Source organism: Leucopleurus acutus (assembly GCF_964270905.1).
Source record: "Leucopleurus acutus genome assembly, chromosome: 15".
NCBI classification, from domain to species: Eukaryota; Metazoa; Chordata; class Mammalia; order Artiodactyla; family Delphinidae; genus Leucopleurus; species Leucopleurus acutus.
Window position 1 is genome coordinate 47,601,744 of NC_139157.1, and position 18,695 is coordinate 47,620,438.

The 18,695-nt window shown below is 43.8% G+C and overlaps 1 protein-coding gene across 4 annotated transcripts in view; it reads left to right on the forward strand.

Moving 5' to 3' along the window:
* Positions 1-8,348: 8,348 nt before the first annotated feature.
* The window catches only part of FYN (FYN proto-oncogene, Src family tyrosine kinase), a 124,832-nt gene continuing 114,485 nt past the window's right edge, over positions 8,349-18,695 (forward strand). For 3 of the 4 annotated variants that reach the window (XM_082855925.1, XM_082855926.1, XM_082855923.1), the window contains exons 1-2: positions 8,349-8,669; positions 14,455-14,524. The gene's annotated coding sequence lies outside the window, so the exon portion shown is untranslated. Of the gene's footprint in view, positions 8,670-10,419; positions 10,590-14,454; positions 14,525-18,695 lie in introns of all 4 variants that reach the window. The other variant, XM_082855924.1, reaches the window with a different exon arrangement.

Below are 18,695 nucleotides of genomic sequence, written 5' to 3' on the forward strand. Positions count from 1 at the left end.
GCTGCCGGAGCAGTGGGAAGGGGACCGTGACCGCTGGCATCCGCAAGACAGAAGTAAACAGAGATGTTTGCTTCACCTGAGCCGTTTGTGCCCTGCCCCAACTGTGCACTTATTGATAAGTCCCATCAGTGAAATGGACCATTGGGGGGGGGGGTGGATTTTAGTCTAGATAATTGTAAAGCTTTTGAACGCTCCAGGGACCCCAAAGAATCTGAAGATGTAGAAACAAGTGGAAAGTACCTTTGACCTTTCAAGTAAAATGCAAACACTAGGAGTTAGAGCTGCACTTTCTCTCACAGTGAATGAATTTGTGCAGTGCTTATTTATTCACCTTCATAGCCAATAAAGGGAGACTTCCAACGGGCCCCATTTTTAGGTCTGTGTGTCTCCCCTCACCCCTTCCAAGCTCCGTCTCTACCTCCTCTTCTGTCTATCATAGGGCATTAATTTGTACATGTGTTTTTAATGTTTGGAAAATGACTTCAATGTGGGTGACAGAGAAGAGAGATTTTCATAATTATGTCTGATTTGGACGAGAAGGTTGGTATCCTTTCAGTGTCCTGTGGTCTTTCTCAGAAATGTTAACTTTTATAACACTTAGAGTAGCACTTGTTTGTTTTTAATGTTGCTTTTTAAAAATCATTTCCTAAAAGGCTTAGATGGAAAACTGTGAATTACTTTCATTAGGTTTTTGAAGTGTTAGTTATCATTGAATTATTTCCCTCACGTCTGGCAGCACCTCACCTAGTCTTGTCCTTGGAATGTTACTGAACCTTGCAAGAACTTTGAGTTCCTTCTGCTTTTGTCTGAGGTTGGGAAGCAGGTATTCATTTCTGAAATTGTTAATCTAGGTGTTCTGAGAAAGAATACGGAATATACCTTTAATCACTGAACCTCATTTCTAGCTCTTTATTTTTTCTTAAAGAATAAGTATAGAGTTTCCAAAAAAAAAAAAAAAAAAAAAAAACCAGAAAGCAATGCTGGTTATAAACAGGTAGAATCCAGCTGGCACTGTGTAGATAAAAACAAGCCCAGAATTCTGTTCACTTATCCTTCACCACAGGACTGTGAACTGGGTCAGGATTATCCTTGTTTTACAAATGAGGCGGCTGGAGCTGGAGGGGTGAAGCCAGCCTTTCTCAGGGCCACAGATCCAGGGAGGGTTGAGAACAGGGCCTGCATGATTACTGCCCAGCCCTGCCTGCCTTTGGGTCTTGTTAGCGTTTGTTCCCAGAGACCAAATTTGACTCTCCAGTGCCTAACAGAGTTGCTTGGAGCATGACAGACACTCAGTAAATGGTTGGTGAATGAATATATTGACAGAGCCAATATATTGGCTGAAGTTGAAGATGTATAATATTACCCATTGCATAGGGTTACCGTGAGGACAAAATAAGATAATAATATATACAAACATAACATATATATATATATATATACATACACATATATATGTTACACATATAACATGCTCAGTAAATGCTCTTTTCTCCTCTTTTGTCTTGGTTCGTTTAGACCACCCGCCTGTGGTTTTGCTACCAGGTGTGTATGTCTCTCCATTTATTTTCATATGATGCACAAAATGTAATACATTTTGTGATATGGTTGTATTACCATATCACATGCACGTGCGATTGAAAGAAATTTTTTTCACCAAATAATACTACGTATGCTGCCTGTATTAGTTTGCTAGGCTGCCATAACAAAGTACCACAGTCTGAGTGGCTTAAACAACAGAAATTTATTTTTGCACAGTTCTGAAGGCTGGAAGTCTGACACATCAACGTGTCAGCAGTGTTGATTTCTTCTGAGGTCTTTCTCGTTGGCTTACAGATGCCGTCTTTTCCCCTAATCTCTTCGTCTTATGAGGACCCCAGTCATATTGGATTAGGGCCTCACCCTAGGACCTCATTTTAACTTAATTACCTCTTCAAAAGCCCTGTCTCCAAATACAGTCACATTCTGAGGTTGTACTGGGGGTTCGGACATCAACATATGGGAAAAGGGAGGCACATTTCAGTCCATATCACTGAATGCCTTTGATATTTTTCCCTTTTATTTCATTAAAGAAAATGCTGGTGACAACCAACTAAGTTGAATTTTCTGACCCCCTAAATCGATTACAGACGACAGAGTGAAAGGAACTACGGTGGTGGGTTGTGTTGGTTTACCAGGTTAGTGTGAAATTGGCACCAGCACTGGGACTGGCCGCTGATTGCAGAGACAGCCCTAGAAGCTCAAACACAAAAGGGAGCATAAGGTCAGAGTGGGCAGCCTTCTGCAAATATACAGCAAGTTCCTTAGCTTGGGTCAACAAAAGTTTTCTGTAAATGGCCAGACAGTAAGTATCTTTTGACTTTGCAGGCCATATGGTCTCCGTTGAGACAGCTCTGCTTTTGTATCATGGCAGCAGCCAGAGACAATACATGAACTAATGGGTGTGGCTGTGTTCCAATGCAACTTCATTTATAGACTCCGAGATCGGAATTTCTTAGAGTTTTCACATGTCACGAAATATTCTTTAGGATTTTCCCCCCCAGCCATTTAAAAATGTAAAAACCATTCTTAGTTCATGGGCTGTGCAAAAGCAGTCAAATCAACTCACTGGCTGTAGCTTGCCTACCCTGCCCCTTCTGGTACAGCCAAGTCATCCAGCTGAAAGGCTCTCAAGGAATTGGCCTGGGTGATTTTTCCTCAGTCCACGTAAATTCTAAACTGATTATCATGCTTGACTCTTGTGATTTATCTATATTTCCAAATGGAAAATCTCTGTGGCCACTCATGATAAAAAATGACTTTACCTTTTAAAAATTTTTTATTGGAGTATAGTTGCTTTACAATGTTGTGTTCGTGGTGTACAGCAAAGTGAATCAGTTATACGTATACATATATCCACTCTTTTTTAGATTATTTTCCCATATAGGTCATTACAGAGTACTGAGTGGAGTTCCCTGTGCTATACAGTAGGTCCTTATTGAAAAATGACTAGGGCTTCCCTGGTGGCGCAGTGGTTGAGAGTCCGCCTGCCAATGCAGGGGACACGGGTTCGTGCCCCGGTCTGGGAAGATCCCACATGCCGCGGAGCGGCTGGGCCCGTGAGCCATGGCCGCTGAGCCTGCGCGTCCGGAGCCTGTGCTCCGCAACGGGAGACGCCGCAGCAGTGAGAGGCCCGCGTACCGCAAAAAAAAAAAAAAAAAAAAAAAAACGACTTTAAAAGCAAATGTTATTTTCTTACCGGAGAGAACTTTAACTGAGGATGTAGAAACCTCCTTAAATGATCCACACAATCGTCATCTGTCAGATAGTGAAGAGTAGAATCAGCATCAGAAAGTCTGCACAAAAACAACAGAGTTTGAATCTAGGGGGTCTCCTTTGGGAAGCCAATATTTGGGGAAATGGAATCGCTGAGGAAAGTCCCAGGTGTCCTCGTGGCACATGGAGTCTCCTCCATGCAGCTGACTGCATGGTCCCAGTCCCCATGCTCACCTCTTAGGATGAGTGAGGTCTCTCTCATAGGAACTCTGCACCCTCCACAGTCCCCTCGCACACGGTGCCCTCCCAGCTCAGAAGGTAGGCCACAGTGAGACCCTCTCTCACTCCCCGTGGAGGCTGCCAGCAGCCCAGGATGCTGTGTAAGTGCCCAAGTAAATCTCCCTACCAGAGGGTCCCGGAGAACAAAGCATCTGAGAAGACAAGAGTCTGGCCATATGGTTTCTGTGCCCCCAGGGATGTATTTTAGTGGTGGCCAGAGCAGTTGTGCAGAGCCCATGTCTAATGATGACAGGCCAGCCCCGCACAGCCTCTGAGCAGCTGCTGAGGTTGAGCTACCCTCAGAACTGGAGACAGAATTCTCTCTCCATCCATGTGATGCTGCACGATCAGGACTCCGCCCCGTGACTATGTGTATCCAAGCGGGAATCTGAAGAGCCCAGAAACGGACAAAGGCAGGAATGGTATCCTGGGAGTTATTTTCAGTATTTCAGGCTGTCGAGTGGAAACTATACATTTATCCACAGTAAGGCTTAGAGGCCAGCTGAGCTGTTGTTGCCCCCAGGGGCAGGCCCGAGCTGATGTCTTGGGGTGACTCTGAAGGGGGATGGAGCACCTAGAGGTATCACATAGAGATCACCTTTATCCTCAGGGCTTTCCCCTCCAGAGATACTGCAGACTGTAAACCAAGGCCCCAGGAAGCTGTTTTTTAATCGACGTGAAAAATTGGGCTTGAATATCCAGATTTTCGCCTTAAAAAATCAGTCAGATAAAATTAAAAAGATTTGTTATTTTATTTTGAAACTGTTTACTTCATGCCATCCTAACATACAGTAATAAAATAACTTTGGCATGACAGTCATCTTAATTGAATAAAAAACCCAATGAAATGAAATGGCACTTTTAAGCTTTTAGCAAAGCAAAGTTTTGAATTATGTTGCTTAAATTAGATTGCTGTGCTCTTTTGTTTTCAGTATTTACAAGAGCTCTGTTTTGTCTCTGGTTTCACTGCCTTAACCACTGAGATTATTTTTAATTGAAGTATTATTAACATTCATACAGAAAAGTACACACATTGTTAATTGCACTGAAAATGAATTTTCACCAAGTGCATACTCCCCCGTAACCGGGAGCCAGATGGAGGAAGAACGTCACCCAAGCCCCTTAGACCCCTTCCCAGTCCCAAACCAACCCCACTCCCACCAAAGGTAACCATATACCGTGGTTTCTAACATAGGTTGAATTTGTCTACTTTGAACTTTATATAAATAAAATCTCAAGGATGTATTCTTGTGTCTCTTTCAACATTACATTTGGGAAATTAACCCACGTTGTTATGAGTTGTAGTTTGTTTGTTCTCATTGCCGTGTAATGCATTGTTTATTGTAAATTTATTTATCCCTTCTATTGCACATGGGCTTTGGGGTGGGTTCCAGTTTGGGGCTATTGCAGACAGTGCTGCTAGGAACACTCCTGTACATGTCAGTGGGTGAGTACCTTTAACGTTGCTGAGGACGGATTCCTTGATGGCGAGATCCTGGGTCATGGGACGTAGGTATGTCCAGCTCTAATAGATCCTGCCAGGTCTCCACAGTGTCTTCATCAATTTACATTCTCACCAGCACTGTATGAGAGTTCCAGTTGTTCCATGTCATCACCACTTTGTGGTTTTTGTCTCTGTCATTTTGGCCTATCTGGTAGGTGTGTATTGGTAAGGCATTGTGATTTTAATTTAGTTTTCTTTGATGACTAAACTAGAGCATCTTTTATATGTTTATTGGCCATTTGGATTTCCCTTTTTGTGAAATTTCTCTTCAAGTTTTTGCCCATTTTTATATTGGGTCATCTGCCTTTTCCTTATGGATTTGTAGGAGTTCTTTGCTGGATTTATATATTGAAATTATTTTCTCCACTATGTGGCCTACCTTTTGATTCTGTTGATATCTTTTGATAAAGAATTATTAATTTTAGGGCTTCCCTGGTGGCACAGTGGTTGAGAGTCCGCCTGCCGATGCAGGGGACACGGGTTCGTTCCCTGGTCCGGGAGGATCCCACATGCCACAGAGCGGCAGGGCCCGTGAGCCGTGGCCGCTGAGCCTGTGCGTCTGGAGCCTGTCCTCCGCAACGGGAGAGGCCACAACAGTGAAAGGCCCGCGTACCGCAAAAAAAAAAAAAAGAAAAAAAGAATTAATTTTAATACAGTCCAACTTATTTTTTCATTCATGGATAACACTTTCTTGTATTCTGTTTTTTAAAAATCTTTACCTGTCACAAGGTCTGAACGTATTCTTCGTTTTCTTCTGAAAGTTTCATTATTTTACCTTTCACATTTATTTCCACCATCCATCTGGAACTGACTTTTGCATGTAAAGTAGAGATTAAGAATCATTTCTTTCATATGGATACGCAGTGGATTCATTTCCTAGGGCTACCGTAACAAGTACCACAAACTGGGTGGCCTAAAACAACAGAAATGTATCCTCTCATAGTTCTGCAGGCCAGAAGCCTGAAATCAAGGTGTGGGCAAGGTCATGTTCCCTCTGAAGGGTCCAGGGAAGAATGGTTCCTTGCCTCTTCCTAGCTTCTGGTTGTGGCTGGTAATCCTTGACATTCCTTGGCATGCAGCTGCATTGTTCTGATCTCTGCCTCTGTTGTCACATGGGCTTCTTCCCCTTGTGTTTCTCTGTGTCTAAACTTCCTTCTTATAAGGACACTGGTCGTAATGGATTTAGGGCCCACCCTAATCCACTATAACCTCATTTTAACTAATTACATCTTCAGTGACCCTATTTCCAAATAATGTCACATTATGAGGTCCTGGGGGGTGTTAGGACTTCAATATAACTTTTGGGGGAACACAACCCACAGTACCCAGTGAACCCAGTGCCATTTATTGAACTTCAGTGTCATCTTTGTCATAAATCAGGTGATTATCTGTGTAAGTACATTTTGGGACCTTCTTTTTTGTTCTATTGGTCTAATTGTCTATGACACAGATACCACACTGTCTTAATTACTGTTATTTTATAATGAATCTTGGTATCTGATAGATGGGATCCTTGGATGTAGGTAAAATAGGTCCTTGGTAGAGAAAAGGTAGAGGCGTTAGTTCAGCCATGTTGCCACATGGAGAACCTTGGCTGGAAGAGGTATTGAGGACACGATGCAGATAATGGATGGGATAGGGGTCTAGATCTGAGGTTTTCAGTGTTGAGAACGTTAGGGTTCCCCAGAAGTGCCAAGTGGGCCAGGAGGATGGCCAAGGTGGTGGTGTTTTGAGTCCTTTCCTCCCTGAACCAGAGCTGTTCTGTTCCACTTTTATCTAGTATGTTGGAGTGTAGCATAAACATTAGAAATACACATGCACTCACATCTACGTGTGAATACACAAGATTCTTGTACTAAAAAATAGCTTAAAGACTACCAGACTAGATATTCTTTAACATTCCATTCAGCCCCAGGATTCTGGGATTTTAACATTGTAGCCAGCCCACACTCCAGGGCCTCTGCACACATCGTTATTAACCTTGATCTTGGCAGCATTGTGATACTGTGTGCATATCCCAGGCCTTCCCAGGAGCTACTGCAGAATGTCTGTTTGGAGGGTCTTGAGCGTGGTAATCAGGTTGGAAGAGAGCTCGGGGACTTGTCCAGCTGCATCATAGCAAAGCAGTGTTTTTATTCAGACTCTGGATTGCAAATCACTAGAAACAGCTTCATTTACAAGGAAAATCAGAAATAATTCAAGTACACTACAAAACAGAGTTTCTATTTTATCTTTACCTGATACCTAAGAGATGTGATCACCTGATAGAAACTCACTGCCAGGAAGAAAAGAAAGACATGCTTATTATAAATATATACTTCATTTTCATAAGTTTTATAGAACAGAATCTTTTTCCTCCTGACAGTCAACTAATTATTCCAGTGGCATTTACTTCGTTTATGTCTTTCCCAAATAAACCCTCAGCCTAGAGGTTTAAACATAGCAATCATCGTCATTATCATAAATAATAATAATTATGTAATTATTAATATATTGCATATTAATGACGTATAATAAATTATTATTTGAAGGAGGAGGAGAAGAAATTATATCACTACTACCCTTCCTGCTTGGGGTTGATGGAGACGGTGGGGAGCCCTAGAGCCCCATCCACCCCCTCCGACCACCGCTTTGCATGACTCAGCCCAACCACCATGCCAGTGAGCCCAAAATAAACACCTCAGAGCCGCCTCTTGGGCAGCTGAAGATAAGCTCATTTGCTGGTTTGGGCGTGCCTTGCTGCACCGTGAGCCTGAGTCCCCCTCATCCTGGCGATGGCTGATGAGAGAGGAGCAGTCAGCCCTTTCTAGTCCGACCTTCCTGCCCTCTCGTCCTGTGGTCAGTAACCCCTTTGTGCTGGCCGAGTGCTCTCCATGCTCATCTCTTGGTCTGCCCATCACTCTTCTCCTCTTTCCTTGCACTCTTTACTCCCGCTCCAGCAAGTAAGAGAACAAACAACAACCACAGCCTTGCTTGAGTATCCCCAGCTTGTGGTGGTGAAGCCAGAAGGACCAGGGCCCCTGTAGGCAGGGAAAGCAGATGGGCCAGTGATGCCTTCTTGGAGCGCCCCTCTTCCTCCCCCACGAGGGGTGAAGGCCACAGTCAGTCCTAAAGTAGGCTCGGTTTCCTAGGGAACTCTGTTTTCTGCTTCCCATCCTCCTCCCTTGCGAATGGGCTTTGTTTGCACACTTGCTTGTTTGATGTGTTATCGCGCCATTTGGAACTCTTTAGTTTTGCAGACAATTGACTTTGGACTTGCAGGGGACGCTGTCACATGCCCAGCTTGCACCACACACTGCACAGGACAGGACAGCCGTAGCCACCGTAGGAGAGCTATGTAAGGGAGGGGAAGTCACCCTCCCTAGCCCCTGCCCCTGCCCCTCATTCCTTGCTTTTGAAAATAAGTCAGCAGGGACTCACACAGCTGTTCCTTAACGGGTAGGCCCTGCAAGTGTGCTGGCTTTATCATCAGCCTGCACCGGCTGGAGGAAGACTTGGAAGCCCCATTACAGAACATAGGTCACAGAGGTGAACTGAAAAGGACAAAGCCCTCTGACTCAACAAAATGACGAGAAGTGGCTCCTCTGTGTGAAGCAGTGGGCTGGGCAGTGTGACAGCGGTTCAGAGATTTAGGGTAAGTGCCTGCCCTCAAGGATCTGGCTCTTTCCTGTGAAGCAGACAGTGTGGTAAGGTCTATAGTAGACGTGTAAATGGTGAGATGAATTCCAGTGGAGGAAATCGGACAAGAAATTCAGGGAGGGATTCATATTCGAGTTGGGCTCGAGGGGCAGGTTGGGTCGCCATTCTTGCAGGTGGAGGTAAGGGTGCATGAGAGGAAAGAACAGGGCAGGTGAAGGCCAGGAGGAGGGACAGGTGCTGGAAACAGCAAATGCTTTCGGAAGGCTGGGTGTGAGGGAGGAAAAAGAAATGGGAGATAAGGCCAAGGTGGGTTTGGAATGGAGGTGGGTGGCTTTGAGCGCAAAGCTGAAGAGTGTGAGTGTGTGTTAAGTCATTGGTTTTTCTAGCCGTGTCACCACCCTGAGGTTCCTTGGGGGCGGCTCATAGGCACTGCAGGAGCAAAGGTCCAGAGCAGCTCCTTCCTTGCCCATGTTATATACTGGGGTATTGTCTTTCTTTTAAGAGGGTTCCCATTGGCCTGTGCCAGAGACCCATTCTCACTTATCTAGTCTCCATCAGTCTGCAAGTACTTACTAAGAGCCCTGTATGCCTAGCCCTGTACTCAGTTCTGCTGAAAGACGGTGGAAGATTTTGACCCAGTGGCATGGTAGTAAGAACCACTGGGTCAGCAGCCTGAATTATAATTCCGTTTCTGCCACCCACTCATCATTAATCCTTAGGCAAGTCTCCTGGCCTCGCTGGGACCAGTTTCTCACCTGTGAAGTGCAGGGCTGGGCTGGTAAGTTGTTCCCAGTCGAGACATTTTAGGACCAACATGATCAGTACTATAATCTAGAGTTTTCCTCTGTGTGGACAGAGTAGGAAAGGGAGAGACCAGAGGCAAAGAGGCCACTTAAGAGGTGATGGCAAGAATTCCTGTGAGATGTCTTAAGAGTCTGAGTGAGGCCTTTTACTTATTCATTCAACAAACGTAATACTCAGTGCCAGCCACTGAGCATTGGGAGTATAGCAGTGACCAAAACAAAGTCCCTGTCCTCAGGGTACTTTCTGTCTAGAGAGCAACAGTGGGACTGGAAACAAGGGTGATAGATCAAGAGATGTAGTTTGAAACTCATGACAAGGGTGATAGTTGGAGCTGTGGACGTATATGAGGTACCAGGGAAGAGAAAGCAAAAAGGTTTGGAGGGAAAGAGAGACCTGAGGTGATGGAACCTCAGGAACATTCTGTGGAAAACCAACTAATGTTTACTCCATAATAGAAGATACATTCTGTATCAAGCCAACACAACACACCCATCCCCCCAAAATAACCCATTGTTGAGAAGCTATGACACCAAAGAGAGAATGTCCATTTAGACACCCAGTTCTCCTTGACTATTGACTACATCACTCCTGTATATGAAGCAAAATTACATCAGAGCCATATATGGTTTTATATAATAGCAGGTCTATTTGGTTTACTCAGAAAGGTCTTTAATAAGTTAACAGTGATACGTAAAAGTGGTATGGGTGGCTGCCTAAGCTGTTAGTCCCTCAAATCTTTTCCCAAACCAGCTTGCTCCCTCTCGCTCCCTCTCGCTCCCTCCCACCACCCCTCCTTCTCCCAAAGTTATTGCAGTGGATCCAGAAGCAGATTCTGAGAGCCTCAAGCTTTTCCTTATTTACCCTTCAGTAATTACATATCACAGGTTGTTTTCCCTATTAGAGTCTGGGGCTGAGCAATTAGTCTCCCATTGTTTTTGCAGGAAATGACATCCATGTGACTTCTGCGGAAGCAACTGTTGACCACTCTGGTTAAAAGAATTTGGAAAACGTTCAGCACTTCCTCTGGTTGATCATTTAGACTGGCTGATTTAGAAAGCTTTTGGAAATGTGCAAAGCAAGTAACGGTTGTCAGAACCGGAAATACTACTGGGTCAGTTCCTGAACAAAATAGGCCTCTCAGCTGTTGCTCTGGTCTCTTGATGCACTGACTTGTCTGGACCCTTCGCTGTGTGGCTGACTGGTGCCTCGGCATCCTGTTCCTTTTATAATGCTTTATTAGGGACTGATTAGGCAGGATGCTTTCCAGCTGCAGACAATTGACAACCCAACTCAAGGAGGCCTGTACAATAGGAAACTTATTGGAAGTCTAGTAGCTCTGCAGACTTCAGGGTTGACTGAATGCAAACACCCCTACTCTCCTTCCCTGTGTTTTTTCTGTCTTTGCCCTCCTCTGTGGGCCAGCTTTATGCTTCAGTTGGAGCAAGATAGCTCGGAAGTCCTAGGCATCACATCCTACACAACATTCAGAAGGAGGGAATTTCTCCCAGAAGAATGAGGAGAAGCTCCCAGCAAAACGTTCTGCACATCGTGTTGGCCTAAAGAAGGTCACATGCCTATTCTTGAACCAGTCACTTGCACGAGGAACAGGTTTCCCTAGATCAGTGTGTCTCAAACTTCAGCATGCTCACAGATCACCTGGGATCTTGTGAAACAGCTTCTGATTCAGTAAGTTTGGGGTGAGGCCTCAGAGCTGACATTTCTCAGAAGCTCCCACGTGATGCTGATGTTGCTGCTGGGCACCCTGCAAAGCCTTAGACCACTCAGGCCCCTACCCCCCCACCTGGGAGTGCTGTCACCTTTTCTCAGGCACTGTGGCTGAGGGAACATGGGGCATCTGTTAGGAAGAAGGAAGAGGGAATGGCCCCATGCAGATGAAAACTAGTAGAGATGCTCGTATCCAGTGCATAATGAGAATATTACCTTTAAACAGGAGCCACACGACGTCTATGACATGCATTAGAAGCAACAGTAACATGCTAAGTGCTGTGGGAGCGCCTATAAACATCTTATATGTACTCGTGAGGATGTGTATGCTGCAGTTTTTGAAACAGAAGATTAAACAGTCATGCTGCCCTCTTCATTATCATTCAGCTATTTTAATTTAATACCATATACCTAGTGTGACTCAAAAGGAACAAATTCAAATGAAATAGATTTAAATGTCCCTAAGTATAAAAAGAGTGTGCCAAGTCCAGCCATTGTCCTCTGAGTAGCTATCTCATCCGTCTTAGTTACTGGGGAGGGAGGGTACACCCCGACTTGTCCTGCGAGTCACTTGACATGATGTCGGGCATGAAAAATGTTGCTTGCCAGTGTTGAATTTCTGCCGAAGCAAATGGTCACAGTGCCCTAATGCGTGGTTTTCAGTGGAGAAAATCATTATGCTCTCTTCATTGAAAAGGAAGAACTATTGTTATTTTTCTTGTGTTTTTTTCTTGGCAAAAGACACACAGGAGTTCTGAGCTGCAGCAGTTTTGGAAAAAAGGCTGATAAGACCAAAGGACCAGTGTCCATCATGAGGCTGCTCCATCACAGACTCGGTGGGGCCCGGAGTGGAACATGCCACGAGGCGTTGACTAAACCCTTCTGGGATGGTCCCCTTGGAGGGGTTGCCATCCCCAACCTCATATGCAAAGACATCATTCAGGAGGGGAGGTGGAATTTCACTGCTCCATCGACTTGCCTACCCTGGAACCACAGCTTCACATCTGTGAGATCTGTGGGAAGGCAAAGCAACTCTTACTAACTGGCCTCACCTATGTGGGTCACCAAAGCACCCGTACTTAGGGGAATCACTGGCTATTCCTTGTCTTTGCAAAGGCCCTGACACTTTGAGAGATTCTCAGCTCCTCTGGACTAGCTGGGGAAAGCTGCTAGGCTCGAAGTTCCACTAAGGCAGGAATTGTGCTCATGTCACACAGATGCCCCATGTATGGGCGGAATGATTGAACAGTCAGTCTATTCCAGGGAGATCTGTCAGTCAGCCACGCGGACCAAGCATTCACTCTCTAAGGAGAAATAAAAGAGGGGAACATTTTGTTGCCTAAATTCAGAATTTTATAATCTAAATATACAATGTTTAGGCATCCCATCTGCATATTGAGAACCTCATAGGCTGCCAGACAGAGGTGAAATAATATTAATATTAGCTGAGCCTGTGTTCTGCAAGCAAGACTGCACTGTTATTCACTGATTGGTTCAAAGTGCTGGCTGAATGTCTTCCTGCTGTGAGCTACGAGGCAGGGCATTCTTCACCGCCTTGAGAGGAATAAAAAATGGGGAAAAAATAGGGCCTTCCCTTACAACTTAGAAGACTTACAACTTAAAAAGTAGGATATAATCAGTACATTTAAAGTATCTATATCAAATAAAATATAATTTTTAAAAAGAGAAAAGCAAAGAGGGGTAAGATAATACCAAATTGAGAAAGTCCAGGTAGAAAGGGCTCAAGAAGATGATGAGAGTTACTCTAGGCCTTAAAGTGGGGCTCGTGACCTGGAGTCCATGGATGGAATTCTGGGGGAGGGAGTGTCTGTGAACTTGGATGGAGGAAAATTATCTATTTTCACTAACCCTTAATTGAAACCTAACATTTCATTCTGTTACGACAGTAGTACTAGCTATTTGTCACCAATAGTAATTCTAGGTATTTTCATATTACATTATAGTTACAGATACCCTGAAGTATCATTTATGCCCAACATTACTTCAAAACTACAGTAGTAATTAGACTTTTCCTGGAACTTATTTAAATATTAAGAGAAGCACATCAAAATTTTGTTATATATTTTGATAACTGAATATCAGTATACTTCTTTTGAGTCCTATGCATTTCATGTGTTAACTTCAAGAATTTAAAAACATTATTCTGAAAAACATGTCTCTAGACTGTTATGGACCAAAAAGGTAAAGAGCCCCGGGCTTGGAAAATGGTGAGGCCACCTACTGGCACTTATGGGACAGAAGACACTCAGAGAAGGGTCTGGAATGCCCACAGGCTGAGGCAGGACTGGTGGCTGCCTTCTGCAGCATCTGATGGGAAGATGTGGGGACAGAGCTAATGCGAGTGGGAGGCCCAGGCTGATATATTGATAATTTCACAGGTAAACTTGTAGGTGGTGGGAAGCAGTAGAGGTGTTTCCGCTGAGGCTTTAAGTTGTGTTTAGGAAGAAGCAGGATTGGAAGAGAAGGAGCTGGAGGCCAGGAGATGGGTTTCTGCAGGGAGTGTAAAGATGAGAATGGAGAGAGGCGGTGAGTGCCAGAGTTGCCATGGGACGCGAAGGTCAGGCTCAGGCCAGGATTTGCAGGGCAGGTGAGCAAGGCCGGCTTAGGCTTCAGGCCTGCATGATCCAGAGAAGGATAATAGCTCCTCACCTTCCCCGAGTGATAACTGTGCCAGATGCTGTTTTAAGCCTTTCAATGTCATTTATATGTCACTAAATTTATATTACTTAATGCTCATAACAACCCTGTGAGGTTAGTACAGTAATTCCTATTTTTCAGATAATAAAATGAAATCTAGAAAACAGAAGTGAGGGCCTCGCAGCCAGCAGGGGAGAATGGAGTGTATTGCTGAAAGAAAGAGCAAAGAGGAATTGGTTTGGGGGGTGGGGGGGAAAGGTTATGGGTTCAGCTTTAGATATCTTTGCATTGTTCTCATATCTTCAATTATTTAAAAAGGCTAAAAATTCAAATAAAGTATTTATAAGCACAGTTTCTGGTTTATTTCATTGTCCAGATTGTTATTTGTTTGTTATTAGTGAGTGCTGAGTCAATTTGTAAATTGGTTTCATCTTTCCTGTGAAAAACAAAGAGGAATCTGGCAGTAAGAGTGTGGTACATTGATGGGTGCCCAAAACAAGGAAGATGTTGTGGTTTCCAGAAGGGAAACACAATATATATTAAATTACTTCTGCCTAATGATGCATGTTTCCTTTTGTTGTGGTATTTTTCAGGACCAGTCCAGCAGCTGTATTAGAAGACATGTGGTATATATAAAGTTTGTGATCGTTGGGGGAAATTTTGGTAAGTGTCGCTGCATTTATTTCTGATACCTTGTGAAGTAAATGGTGCTCATAAAGGGAAACCATGGCCTTGTTCTGTGCATCTTTTAAACCTGTACTACACTTGACAAAATGGATTTTATAACTAAGTGTGACGTTCAATTGGTGTTTTCTGACAGTATGACACTTTTTTTGTCATTGCTGATGTTATTAAGCAATATGGGGTTTTCTAAGATATAATAATAAGTCTAGATTTTAGGAAACCTTCCAGATACAGGATAAAGAATACCCTGGACCATTTAGCTTATGTTCTTAGCCACCCGTGGAATGTGAGAGTAATAAACTTGCAAACCAAAAGAATAAAAAAATGTTTTTAAGTTTCCAAAGCAGAGAGATCCTTCTGGTCTCTATGTTGAGATGAGAGAGAAACAGGCAGTTAGCTGCTTGGGGAATGATGGGACATGAAAGGGAGTTAAGAATCCAGCATGCCTGGGACCCAGCCCACCAACCAGCATAATAGCGGCCTGAGACCAGGAACATTAAATTTAGCAAACACCCAGAAGACCTTGCTAGCAGTAGTCAAAAAGGACAGGAGACTTGGGTTAAAACTCAAGTTCTACACTTACCGGTTGTTATATAACCTCTCTGAGCCTCAACCTCCTTGTCTGTAAAATGAGGCTTATAATGTTACCTGCCTCAGAGTGTTGTTGTGAGAATAAAACAAACTAGGTAGTGCTGGGGCACCATGAGTGCTCAATAAAGCAGTTATTCTTCTTTTTAAATTTTATTTTATTGAAGTATAGTTGATTTATATTTTAAATATAAAATACATTCAATATTTTATTGAAGTATAATTGTGTTTATTTCTGCTGTACAACAAAGTGATTCATATATATATATATATATATATATATATATATATACACACATATTCTTTTCCATTACAGTTTATCACAGGATATTGAATACAGTTCCCTGTGCTCTACAGTAGGACCTTGTTGTTGATCCAGTCTATATATACCGGTTTGCATCTGCTCACCCAGTCTCCCAATCCATCCCTCCCCCTTGGCAACCACAAGTCTGTTCTCTATGTCTGTGAAAAGCAGTTATTCTTGACAACAGAACACCCTTGTTTGGAAACTGGACATTTGCCATTGAGGTCAGGCCAGCAAAAGGTGTGAGAGTATCTTCCCGCAGGAGGGCCGCTGGGAAGGGGTTGGTCACACCCCACTTGCTATCACAGGGGGCATCACAGCTGGTCACCACAGTCCCTCCTGCAGCGTCCACTGCATAGCAATGTCCCCGAGAGCTTTGCCATCTTCTCTAACCCTCTCAACCCATTCTTAAGCCAGCTTAGCTAATTTAACTTCCCTTCCTGCCATCTTTGCAGCCAGGTGCAATCACGTTGTTTGAGCTTTGTTCGGTTTTGGAGTCAAAGTTATTTTGAACCAAAATAACGAGAAGAAAAAGAAGGGTCGGGAGGAGATGGTACCCTTGGTTTAGGCTTCAATTACCACGTTGAGGCTTTCATTTCAAAACCTTCCTTTGGAGTTTTTGTCTATGCTTATTATGCAGCCTTCACAGAGATCCAGTTATTGGAAGGAAATTTTTTTTTTTTTTTTGCGGTTCGCGGGCCTCTCACTGTTGTGTTGTGGCCTCTCCCATTGCGGAGCACAGGCTCCGGACGCGCAGGCTCAGCAGCCATGGCTCACGGGCCCAGCCGCTCCGCGGCATGTGGGATCTTCCCAGACCGGGGCACGAACCCGTGTCCCCTGCATCGGCAGGCGGACTCTCAACCACTGCGCCACCAGGGAAGCCCTGGAAGGAAATTTTTGAGCTTTGACCAAAAGAATTTGGCTTTGGGGTGGAGCCTTTACCTGTGGTTGGAGAGAATCAACCATATCGGCTGATGGTTAAGAGCGGGTGTCTGGAGGTGACAACCCTCCAGTTGCAGGGGATCAAAGAGATGGACACGGCCTCAGGGGTTGTCTGGCCCAATCTCCCACTCAACAAAAAAGCCTCTTCTCCAGAATTCTTGACAGAGGGGAATTCACATTCTCTCAAAGGTGGGGTTTGCTGCTGCACAGAGGAGCTTTCTCCAATTAAAAAGCGATTCAGGGCACAGGGAAATGTAAGGGGGTGAGAAAATTGTTCTAGATCTTGATTATAGTGGTATTTATACAACTGTAGGTTTTGTGAAAACTCACAGGACTATACAGTAGAAAAGGAGAATTTTGCTGTAGTTAATTAAACCTTAATTTTTTTAATGGGAAAAAAACGAGCAATTAGATACCTGGACATTAGGTCACATTGTTAAAGAGGGAAGGAGAGAGTAGGAGAGAGGAAAGAAAAGCAATCTAGTCCTTCTGTTGAGCTACAATATGTGGTCAAGGGAGCAAGGACTTGGTCTTCTTACTTCCTGTCATTTCAGTGTCTGGACAGTGACTGCCACCTAGAAAGCCTGTGATAAGTATTTATTGAATTGCTGACTTTCCTGAGTCACTCTGTAAGCAGATAGAGACAAGTGCACTCACTTCTCCACACACCAGCCCACCAGATATTTGAAGATGCTCTCCTTCCTCGTTCTTCTTCTCTGGGCTGAACTTACCATCTCCGTTCTTTGACTCTTTGTCTCCTGATGTTATATTCCTTTCCCTCCCCACCCGGCGCCTCTTCTTGAGGAAGCATAGGCTTTACCACTCCCTACACGAATGGCCCAGTGCTAGAAACGCAGCCCCCGAGGGGGTCTGGCCCGGGAGGTGTACGATGGGTGCTCGCTTCTGTAGATGGTGTTAATAGACACCAACCCTTATCCTCTTCCATACTGAGAGCCTGGTAACTGGATCGTGAAGGATTTCTTACCAGTAGTCTTCTAAGAATGGAGCTCCTAAAAGTAGGGAGGTTAGCAGTCCAAGAGATCGGGTGGCAGCAAATCCGTCCTCATAAATGTCTTAACTGAAATGAGGCCAGGCCCTGCCACCACTAGTTTGAAACAGCAGTGGTGCTGTTTATAAATCTTTCAGGGTAGTACTGTATTACACATCCTGATTCTTCACTGTGAGTCATAGGAAGTTAGAAATTCTGAAAATTAAACTTGTAGGTGCCTTGAAAAATCTAGATTTTTTTTCCTGGCCATGCCAGGGAGAGATATATAAATAGATAGAGAGAGAGCAGTAGTTCTCAACCTGGGTTGTTTTTGTCCTCGCAGAAGACATTTGTCAATGTCTGAAGAAATTTTTTGTTGCCACATGGGACGGAGGGAGGGTGTGTGCTACTGGCATCTAGTGGGTGGAAGCTAGAGATACTGCTAAAGACCCTAAAATGCACAGGACACCCGTCTCCACACACACAGAGAAATGATCCAGCCCAAGGTGTCAGTAGTGCTGAGGCTGTGAAACCGATATGGAAATAATAATAATAATAAAAAAATCAATGTCTAAAGTACTCATTATTTTGAAGGTTTAAAATTTTTAATATTTTGACATTTAATTAAATGTAAATATATAACTAGAAAACATAAAGAAGTTTGTTCAGAGAATCACAGAGCTGAAAGGGCCCCTACATTACCACTGATTCCAAGCAAGATCTGATCTAAATGAATTCAGACAGATGGGTGTCTGCAGACTTATAGTGAGGACTGTCAACTAAAGCTAGAAGCAAGACTCACACAACTTGATCCCAGCATTCACACAAAAGACATTGTCTCGTATTTTAAATTTCAGCCCCAGCTTCTTCAGATGTGTTTATCTTCAGATGACCTCTGAGATGAAACGGTATTTCAGTCTGGGCTAGTCCATCCTTTTGAATCAAGGGTGTGATGAAAATGTGCTTAGGGAGGGGAGAGATCTCATTACAGATGATTGAGATTGGGTATTTTGGTACACAGGACTGTTTATTTCCATCAATTTTCTAGTGACACTGCAATCTGGTTTAACCGGGAGCTGTTGAGAGCTTGTGTAGCCCAATATGGCCACATTTGCTGAAGCAGGGAGATTGAAGCAACATATGTCAAGTTGTGATATAGGACAATCCACTTGAAAAGATTTTAATTATAGGGCCTATTTCGGGAGGGTAACTGTGCTTTTTGTGAGGTATATTTTGGGATCCACTAACCCAGCTTCAAGGCCAGTAATATCTTCCCAGAAAGGGTGTGGTTGTGTGCTTGTGGACATAAATATTTTCTTACCAAAAGC